Consider the following 7,113-nt stretch of genomic DNA (forward strand, 5'->3'; position numbering starts at 1 on the left):
ATAGGGCCAAGGAGGTAAGGGCATTTTCTACCCTGAACGAAAAACCAATGCAGTCTTCCAAGGAGAGAGTCTGCGGCCTCCATCAGGCCCTCAGAGAGGCCTACAAAGTGCCACCAGCGACCGTGGGCTGTCCACAGCCCCATGATGGTCCTCAGGCCTGGGCTCTGCAGTTGGAGTCTCACGGCCTAGCGTGGGGAGGCGGCGGGACTCACCGTACATACACTCACACATTTGAAGATCTCGATGAAATAGACCATTTTCAGTAAGAAAAAATGATCCAAAATGATGAAACAGGGAGCAAGACACCCGAGCAGACCCATGAGTCAAGCAGAGACTGAGAAAGCTACCAAGAATCCTGTTGGAAAGCCCGTCTCACACATGAAAATGTGCATTTAGGAGATGTGAGCATCATGGAGAGGACTGGAAGCTGCCAGCAGTCTGACTTTCCGGACTGCCCAGGGGCGAGGCGGTGGGTGTTCCTGCCCCGGATCTCTCCCAGCAGGTGGACCTTGGGCTCCGGGGGAGGAGAGGAGGGCTGGGTGCTCCATCCCCCACCTCCTGGCTGCTGCTGATGGGGGGTGTTTGAAGGCCAGCCCCGTCACTGAGAAGATCCAGCCCCTTCCTGTTTGCACAGGGGAAGAGAAGAGAGCACACGTGGGTAAGACCAGACCGTTGGGACACTGTGGATGCCGAGGGCCAAACAGATGGCAGAGACTCCTGTGCTCGTCCGCTGCACGTTCTGGTTTTCCCCATTTTCTCTCTCGGAAGGTAAGTATCCTTTGCCCGAGCAAGTTGCCTGGAGTCAGCACAGAAGGGAGCATGTGGGAGAACAACCTTTACCCTGGGCAGGACAGGAGTTCAGCACCACTTACTGGAAGACAGTTTGAAACCACGGAAGGACTGGGCTAGGTCATGTAGCACGAGATGAAAATACAAAGTGCAAGAAAAAAATCAGCGTAAGGAAGTCTATTAATCTGCTACTTTACACGACGGGTCAAATATGAAAATGATCTTTGCAATGATCTTCACAGAGGGGAAAACTCAGCCGTAAAGACACACTGCATAGACAAAAACATAGCTACTCCCTTAAGAACATTTTTTTAAAACGGTGTTTATTCCAAAGAAACCAGCATTTGTCAGAAATTAGTTCGTAGTGTCGTCTATTGTCAATATTAATTAATTTGGCGTGGACAGTTCTGGCTGCAAGCAGTAAGACATAAAACAAAAAGTATATAGATTGTAAAGGAAGAGGGAAAATACTGTTTTGATAAAAAAAAAACAAATCAACTGAAAAATTATTAAGGACTATTTTAAAAGATCGGTTAAATGATTAGGTATAAAACGAGGTGCAGAGAATTAAGTAGCAATTATAATATATTATCAATGACCAGTCTGAAAATATAGGAAAAAGTGAAATTTTATCTACAGTATCAACAAAGCATAATATACCCAAGTGAATTATTAGTGAGAAATATTATGATTGTGCGCATTTCTCTTTAATATTTCGCTCAGTTACCTAAAATTAAGGAAACAAAATACATTGAGAGCCTTTTTTAAGCTAAATAAATGAAAAAGGAAACCGTCTTTTCCTCAGCAGACCTCTTGATGGGCCATCCAAATTCTGTGAAGATACACATTTCTCTCCCTGCTCCCCCAAACTGTTTTAAGCATATGGAATCCCAGTTAAAATCCTGGCACGGTATTTCTTGGAAATTGTCAAAGGTATTCCAAAGTTAACCTGGAGGCATGAACAAATCAGAATTTCCAATAAAATTCAGAAGAAAAAGAGCTATAGCAGATGGAAGGACAGACTCCCCTAGACACTAAAACTTCTGAGGCCATGGGGTTCACATACCATGGGTCTTCATTAAAACCAGACATATGGCTGAGGCACAGCTGGGCAAGTGGAAAAGCCCAGATCTAAAATTTACTATGTACAAAAAGTTAGTATATGATAACAGAGGCCTCAAAACCAGGAGGAAGGGGAGGACTGAAACAATCATCAGGGTCCTTGGTTAGGGATTTGGAAATGGATCAGTTTACAAACTGCATCTCATTCCAATATGAAAAAAAAACAGAACAAAACCACCCCGCACTTCAGAAAAACAAGTTTCTGGTTTAATTAGAGAGGAGGGAAACACACGGACTGATACATTTCAATTTCACAGGGTACATTCTACTGCAGGAGTAGGGATGAAGGGTGTGGGAGCACGTAAAGGAGGAGCCCTAACTCTGCCTGTAGGAGTCAAGAAAGCCTTCAGCATGCAGCAGGCGTTTGCAGTGGGTTTTGAGGGATGAGTAGGAGTTTGGTGGGGGGGAGAAGCAGATGGTGCATTCACAAGGGGAAGGTCATAAAAGGGCTGATGAATGAATGTAATGAATGTTAGTAGATGGGCAGAAGCCTGTCCATGGAGTTGAGAGAGCTGCTGGCCTGGGCCAGTTGGAAGAACCCTGGGTGGTTCTTCAAGTGTGGTCCATGGACCCTTGGGGGGTACCTGAAACCCCTTGAGGGGGTCTGTGAGGTCAAAACTGTTTTCACTATAACACTGTCATGATTTGCCTCTTTCTTATGAGAATACAGCGGTGCGGTGCAGAGGCTACAGCATGTGTGATACTGCAACAGAGAGAGTGCAGAAACAAGGTCTGAGCCTTCTGTGGCCTTCTGTGGCCTTCCGCGCACAAATGTAGCATGGCGTCTCCTTACCGACATGTATTCTGGAAAATATGGCTAATTTCCATCAAAAATGTTCTTTAACAGGTAAAAGGGTTGTTACTACTATTTTTAAATGAATTAATGTTTATTTTTAAAACATCTCATTTTTAATTTCTAACGCAGTACATGTGGATAGATGTAACCCACACAGGCAAATGTTCTTTGGGGTCCTCAGTAGTTTTTGAATATGGGAGCATCCTGAGACTAAAACCTTTGGCTTAGACTCTGATGAAAAGCTGTCAGAGGAAGCACTAATGGGAGTCTGTGTGAAGTTTTTCTGAGGGTACTTCCTCCCCTACTGCCCAGAGCCCCAGAGTCTGGTCTGGCCCTGGCAGGGCCCCGCTGAGGTTAGAAGGAGGTGGGCTCTGGGGAGAGTATTGAAAAGGTAGGCTGGCGGGTGGATTAACATGGCCACCAAATCTTTGCAAGTTCCTCACTTTAAAAAATAGGATCTGTTTCCCTACCCCTTGATCTGGGTCAGTCTTGTGACCTTCTGTAACCTTCTGTGATCAGTAGAACACAGCCGAAGTGGCATCCAAGCTCATACCCTTTGTATCTCCCAGACCTCCATGCCTTGAAAGCACATGGAACCAGAGACCCAACTGAGCAGGGGTACAGCTCAACGGTCCCAGGCAGCTTCTCTGCGCCAGAGCACTGACGAGGCCAGCCGCACGGTCATGAGAAAGAGTCAATCCTTGTTGTAAGCCACTTAGTTGGCCATGGTTCTTACAGAGCGACAGGTCTTTCATAGGGTTGGGGACCAATAGGCCAGACTCAAATGCAGAAATTCATATTTTATCTTCTATAAATACTGCCAGGGCTCTCAATGTGGCATGATTCACATTCAGGGCTGACAGTTCTTGGTGGGGGGCTGCCCTGTGCACTGCACGATGCCAGCAGCACCCCTAGTGTCACTGGTGATAGCTGCACAACCCCCCCCCCCCGTTATCACCACCAAAAATGTCTCCAGACATTGCCAAATGTCCCCTGGGGAACAAAATCACCCCTGGTTTAGAGCCATTGTTGTAGGTAGGCATAACTAAGTTCTAAGAACAAAAATCACCTGGGGGCTTATTAAAAATAGATGCCCAGGCTTATCCCCCAGACATTCTGATTGACTGTGTCCAGATCGTGGACCTGCAACCTGAACTTTTAAAGTGCTGTGGGTACTCTTATTGGAGGAGTTTGAGAACTGTGCCAGCAGCAATGGGGAGCCCACATTTGTCTGACCTGCTCAATTTGTGGCTCAGGAAGATCACTCTGGAAGCAGCTGGAGGACCACCTGCGTGGGGAACAGAGGAGCGAAGAGGAGTGCAGGCCTTGCTTAGATTCAGGTGAGAAATAATAAGGGGGTGTACAGGGCAGTGTGGGGGGGTATATTTCAGAGATATTTCTAAGGCAGAATCAGTTAAATTTGTGACTAATTGGATGTTAGAGAAGGGAGGACTTAAGAAAAGGATAAGACAAAACTAAAAACTTCCAGGCTTCAAATGATACCAGCAAGCAAGTGAAAAGAGGACCCACAAATGAGAGAAAATATTTGCAAATTATATATCTGATAAGAGACTTGTGTTCAGAATAGTAAAGGACTCTTACAACCCAAAATTAAAAAGACAAATAACCCAATTTAAAAATGAGCAGAGGATTTGAATAGAGGTTTTTCCAAAGAAAATCCACAGAGGGTCAATGAGCACATGAAAAGAGGCTCAACATCATTAGCCATCAGGGAAATGCAAATCCCAACCATGAGATTCCACTTCCTTCTCACTAGGGTGGGCCATCACCCCAACTAAGACAGCCCTTCACAGGTATTGCCCGGGTGTGGAGAAACTGAACACTCACTCCTTGCTGGTGGGAATGTAAAATAGCGAATCCCCTTTGGAAAGGCCATCTGGCAGTTCCTCAAGTGACAAATAGAAGCACCCCATGGCCCAGCAGTTCCACTCCTAAGTATGTACCCAAGAGAAGCGAAAATGTATGCGCCCACAAACTCCCGTAGACAAATGTTCACAGCAGTGTCCACCCAGCTCACCTGCCTCCAGCCCACCGCTTCACCGTTCTCAGTCTGGAAGGCTCTTCTCCCAGTTATTCATTGGACTATACCCTCACCTCTTACAATTCTGTTCAGACCTTACCTTCCCAGCCATGCCTACGCTGACCACTGTGTTGAACACTGCAACCTGCCACCCCCCCATCCTCCATCCTGGCCTGCATTTTCTTGTCTATACTTCTTACCAGCTTCTAAGTCACAGCACAAATACTTACTCTGTGTTTTGACCATTAGAATGAAAAATCGATGAAGGCAGGCGTCTTTGTTTTGTTCACTGGTGTTTCCCACACCAACAGAAAATTGAGACCCAGGGAGGCTGTGAGTATCCCTCATTGTCCCTGAGCCAAAAATGCGTCTGACCAGGGATGTGAACTGTGGCCAAAATCCTAAAATCTTTCCATGTAGTTCTACTATTCAGTGACAAGAGGGCAGTGAACAGTTGAGAGAACCCCAGGCTGCAAAATTATTCCTGGTACCAGCAGAACCCACCAACTTGTTAAAATCCACCATTTCCTTCCCTTCCTACGGTTCTTTTCGTTCTATAAAGGACTTCCCATTTCCCACAAATCAAAGTCAAATACTCAATTTGGCTTTTAAGACTTACTACTTGACCCTAAAACATTTTCTAGTCTCCAATATAACCTGGTCTCCATTATCAGAGATGAGATCCTTGGGCAAAACCCCCTTCTCTTGGGTTAATCTACCTTTTGTGTGTCTGTGTTTAAATTTGGATGACTGTTAAAAACACCCTTTAAGTACCTTTCCGCCCTGCACAAGTTCCCTCCAGTTTGGGACTGCCCCCCTCCTATTGCTGATACCAGGTTCAACTTTACACTAGACATTTGTCACCTCGCCCTGAAGCCCTGTCTGTCACCTCACAACACATCAGACTGTTCTTCAAACCCGAATTCTACCTTCCAGCCTCTTAGGAGAGCAGGGAAATGCTGCGTTCCATCCCAGCATGGCCAAGCCTATGCACTCTCCATTGCCAAAACCCAATGCCACCTCTTCCTTGAAGACTCCCTTCTGACCTATACCTTTTTAGTGGTTAGCCGCTTCTTATCCCCAATGCTTATCTGCAAAAGACCTATCCTTTACAGTGCCAGTCCCCCCAAAATCCCTCTCTCCAAAGTGAAACCCGACTGGGGTGAGGACAGGGAGACACTCACTTCAAGCTTAAAATGTAAAGGGGCACCAAAAAGCTCAGTAATCAAGATAAAGAAGATCCTGATACTATATTTTTTGAACATCAAAATAAATATAAAAACTTCACGGTGAATAAAACATCAGATCTAAAAACAGGACCTTCGAGTTAAGGTCCGCTCCTACCTGTCGGCCCCACCCTTTCTCAAGGTATCACAGATGTCCTCGATCTCGGGCCTCCTGCTTGTGCTGCACGTGAGCCCGAACGCTGAGTCGCTCTGGGGCTGAGGTTCCCGCCGGCGCTCGCCCCCCCAACGCTGGGGGGGCCGCCCGCACCGCTCTGCTGGACCGGGGTCTCAGGAGGGCGCCAGTGGCACAGTACGTCCGCGCGCGTGGCACTGTGAGCGTGGCACCGTGTTCACGCGCTGCCCTGGGCACGCCAGGGCTTGGGTCCCGGTGGCGCGGCGCCCCCGAGCTCGGACCCTGCTCTCGCCAGGCTGGGGGCACGGGGTCGCACGTGGGGCCGGCTCGGAGTTCCCTTGTGCAAGAGGACGGGTGGAACACACGCTTTCGGGCGCCGCAGTCCGGGGCAGGAGCTCGCCGCGCCCAGCGAGGGAGCGGAGGGGCCCACACCGACCGCCACACAACACGAGCACCGCCACCAGACGCCCCCGGCCCGCGCGCCAGCACCCGCGCGAGTCNGGGCGGTGAGGGCCGCCGCCAGGTGAGCAGCGCGGCCGGGGCCGGGGAACCGAGGGGGTCGAGGGGGCCGGAGCCGCTCCCTTCCCCCACCGGCTGAGGCGCGGCCGAGGCGCTCCCGGACCCGCGAGCGGAAGCCAGACGGCGGGCGGGCAAGGCGGGCCGGGGGCTGCGCGCGCGGACCCCCGCCCCTGCTCCGAGCAGTTGGCGGTCGGGGGGGCAGGGGGAGTGGGCCTCCACCTGCTGCGCCCGCGGCCCCGGCTGGGGGCGGTCGCTTCTGTCACCGCGCGTTCCTGCGGCTCGGGTGTGTGTGGGGGCGGGGGTCCCGAGCGCCCCCACATCCCCTCCCCTGCAGCCTCTCCTCCGGGTGTGTGGGGGGGGCGGAGGTCTCGAGCGCCCCCAGACCGCCTCCCCTGCATCCGCCCCTCCCGGTGTGGGGGTGGGGGCGGAGGTCCCGGGCCGGGGCGCCCCGGGACCCCGGTGCGCGCTGAAAGTTGTGGGGCCGTCG

At 50.2% G+C, this 7,113-nt stretch overlaps 1 long non-coding RNA gene across 1 annotated transcript; it reads left to right on the top strand.

Annotated features, from left to right (window-relative positions):
* The first annotated feature begins 653 nt into the window (after positions 1-653).
* LOC117803692 lies at positions 654-4,055 on the top strand. Its single transcript, XR_004627633.1, has 3 exons — positions 654-768; positions 2,575-2,758; positions 3,964-4,055. It is a non-coding gene; the product is annotated as an uncharacterized LOC117803692 (long non-coding RNA).
* The last annotated feature ends 3,058 nt before the right edge of the window (positions 4,056-7,113 follow it).

The sequence above is a fragment of the Ailuropoda melanoleuca genome, chromosome 9, assembly GCF_002007445.2.
Source record: "Ailuropoda melanoleuca isolate Jingjing chromosome 9, ASM200744v2, whole genome shotgun sequence".
Classification (NCBI taxonomy): Eukaryota; Metazoa; Chordata; class Mammalia; order Carnivora; family Ursidae; genus Ailuropoda; species Ailuropoda melanoleuca.